General features: G+C 33.5%; 1 long non-coding RNA gene across 1 annotated transcript; it reads right to left on the reverse strand.

Annotated features, from left to right (window-relative positions):
* Positions 1 to 1,622: 1,622 nt before the first annotated feature.
* Positions 1,623 to 3,233, reverse strand: LOC127853417 (uncharacterized). The gene is made up of 2 exons (XR_008036597.1): positions 3,093 to 3,233; positions 1,623 to 2,887 (listed from the first exon to the last, which is right to left on the reverse strand). It is a non-coding gene; the product is annotated as an uncharacterized LOC127853417 (long non-coding RNA).
* Positions 3,234 to 3,521: the final 288 nt, after the last annotated feature.

The raw sequence follows: 3,521 nt of genomic DNA on the forward strand, positions 1-3,521 counted from the left end.
AACAATATTGTTTTACTTTAATCGCTAGCATGTTTAACGACATCGGATTTTTGGCAGATATACAACTCGGATACAATCTAATATTTGCGGGTATGTTTAAGTTTCTTTACCGTACCCGGGCTACATGTAAGTAAAGTTAAGAGTACCCGGGGTACATGTACCGGTAAGTAGTACCCGAGCCGAGAATGTCAATTGAAGGTGTTAGAGATGCATTGAACCATAAGATTAAAAAGGGTAATTAACCACGGGCTTATTAAAATTAAAACGATGCCATTACATTGTACCAGCTGTTTATTGTTGTATATTGTAAGCTTGAAATATTTTAAATAATGTAAACAACTTACCTTGTATAAAGTTGGCACATTGTTGTCAGGTGTAGAAACTATTATACTTATTTCTGTTAAGTTGCACTGGCTGAACCAAAAGAATTATGTAGTCGTTTCTAAATAATCACGAAACAATCTACTAATGCATATATGCTTGCCAGTTGCTGAGTTTGTGCATTTCCATTCATTATACTATCGGCCTTGGCAAACAGCGTAGACTCAGATTAGACGCCGCATGATGTCTGCTATTTGGTACGCAGAAGATTTGCATATCCACGGGTGTTTTATGTCAAATGTTATGGTTTTTCAATAGATCGTATACTTATCTACAAAACAGCGAATTAGCGTTCACTTGACATCATTTTTAATTATGTTATTTTGTGAATACTTTCTCGCGATCTTTTCGCCTTTGGTCGACGCCGTCTGCTATTTCAAACGATGAAGATTTCCATATCCACTGGCGTTTTTTTATGTCAAATGTTAGTGTTTTCCAATGGATCGTATATTTATCTACAAAACAGATAAGTAGCGTTCACTTTACATCGTTTGAGATGATGTTTTTTTGTAAATACTTTCTAAGCGTTCATTCTGACGAAGTCGACCATTTTGACGGGTGTGAAGAGGGTTATGGATGTTTCGGTAAATGACCAGTTCGGTAAATTGATTTATAGAGTAAAAGTCGTGGATGTTTCGGTAAATTGATTTTATATAGGAGGTATACCTACAACGAGGTGTTAATGACACCTATTATCGGCTTACAATAACATTAGGGGCATTTATTTGCAAACTGTGGATTAATTTTGATGTACATTAATTGAGTTGTTTGGTACTAATTAAATTATCTGTTTAAATGTACGATGTTTGCAAAGTGTTATTATTAATTATCCAGGCTTGCAACCTATTAAATTTCTAATCGATGGAGGTAAATTATATATTAAGGTCATGATCGTTTTGTATTTTATATATGTTTTTAAAAATTTAGTTGATAAATACCTTAATTAAAGCAGTTAAAAAAATATAATAATGTGGCTCTTACAAGAGGTGGCCTCCACGTGGCAAGAGCTGGGCAACATATTCATTATGTTGGCAAACTACCTCATGTTTATGTAATGGTTAATTTTCGGTGGTTTAAAATAATAAGATCAAATATGTTTGTTTCGTATGTAAATAAATTTCTCGCTTTTTTTTCCTACAAACAGTTCTGCACATAAGGTATTATTCTTAAAATAATCTAGATATTTATGTTTAGATCGTGAACATGCTTTAACACTGGTGGCCGAGTTTTTACATACACGACCAGTAACTTTCAAACTGTGAAATAAACAAACGTTTTCCTTCTTTAATCATGTTTACCAAAAAATACTGGTGGTGACATCAAAGGATGTTTATTTGTGGTAAAAATAACATTATTATGTAATTAGGTAATTATAAAATTATCATGGTCATTGTCAAATAAGAAATCAATGAGAGGATGAAGAGAAAATTTTCGCGGGTTATCGAGTAATTATGGTAAGTGTTGTTGCTCAAATGTTAAAGTATGTATATAGGCAGATGATTTCTTTTACTGTATCATACAATCATGGCTGAACATCCATGTATTTACTGCAATATTGAGGTCACTTCTCGTGCGCACGCTATTGCATGTGATTCATGTGGAAGATGGAGTCACCGTAGACACACCGGTAAGTCTTAGTAATTTCTTAGTGATAATATAGATACATTAAAATTGTGAATTGTGTTGTCGCCTGTAATGTCGTGATTTAAAACTGATCATAAGTAATGCCTTAATTAACGTAAATTAACAGATAATGGTTGTAAATATAAAAATCATATTATGTTATAACTTTGCTTTATTTATTTTTTATTTTTAGAAATTACCCATCAGCAGTACATGCAACTGCGCAGTGGTGAGGTACAGATAGAGTGGTTCTGTAATGGTTGCAGGAACGTCGACGAACCACCACCACCACTTGAAATCCCGGTATCGCCACTCAGAAATCTTGCACAAGAAGATCTAAGACATGGGGGTAACACTACCATACCAGATGTGTCATTCGACCTAGCCCAAGAGTACGAACGACCAACACCAGTGGTAGACACGTCTTTACCTGATGACCTTGAGCTGAACGACGAAATCCCCGCCGACGACGCCGTAATTACGTATGAGATTGTGGAGTCCGGGACTAAGCGAGGTGCGGCGAAACTGATCAGTTCGGATGGATATTCTTACACGAAGGGGGTATGTATTTTACGTTTCATTAAAATGAATTACATACATTGATAATACATAAGATGTCTGATAAATGCAGCTCACATGAACGTGTTTATAATAATATAAAATTCTGTGATTTTGCATGATAATTCGTTACACGCATGTTGAATTCACTGAAATAAATATTACACATGATTTGTTTTATCATTTTAGGTAACGTCCGGAGAGAGACAATTCTGGCGATGCTCGGTGCGAAACAAGACAGTAAAATGTCCGGCATCCGTGAAACAGTACCGCGACATGTTCACATCGGGTGTAGCAGGACACGTTCATCCACAAGATCCTGGTGCTACAAAAAAGATGAAAATAGCTAAGAAGGTACGATTGTTTGGATATTTTATTATTGAAGTGTAATTTATTTTGCAAAATCTAACTTATAATCTTATCTAGCTTATAATATGGATATTGTCTTATAACTTATTTTATTAAATCTACTTTTACTTTGAAGTGTATTTTATTTTGAACAATATAATTTATAATTATAGATAACTTACGTTATATTTGTTTCAGGTGAAGGAACTGGCGCGACCAGAAAGAAATAATAAAACATATAAATAAATATAAAATTCAACATGAAACCTTTATTCTTTAATCATAAAAAACTTTTTAAAATAGCATTAAACGTAATTGCAGAGCTTACATTTATTCCGCCATAAATCATTATTTCTTATTTTTACTATTATGTTATAATTTTGTTAATTAAATAAAAGCACCAATTTAAAAACCAAACAACAGTATTGCGTTATTTAAATCGTAAAATTAACTAAATTCTTTACCTTAGGCATGGCATTAATTACTCAACTCAAAAGTAATCCACAGTTTGCAAATAAATGCCCCCAATGTTATTGTAAGCCGATAATAGGTGTCATTAACACCTCGTTGTAGGTATACCTCCTATATAAAATCAATTTACCGAAACATCC

The sequence above is a fragment of the Dreissena polymorpha genome, chromosome 12 (assembly GCF_020536995.1).
Source record: "Dreissena polymorpha isolate Duluth1 chromosome 12, UMN_Dpol_1.0, whole genome shotgun sequence".
Lineage (NCBI taxonomy): Eukaryota > Metazoa > Mollusca > Bivalvia > Myida > Dreissenidae > Dreissena > Dreissena polymorpha.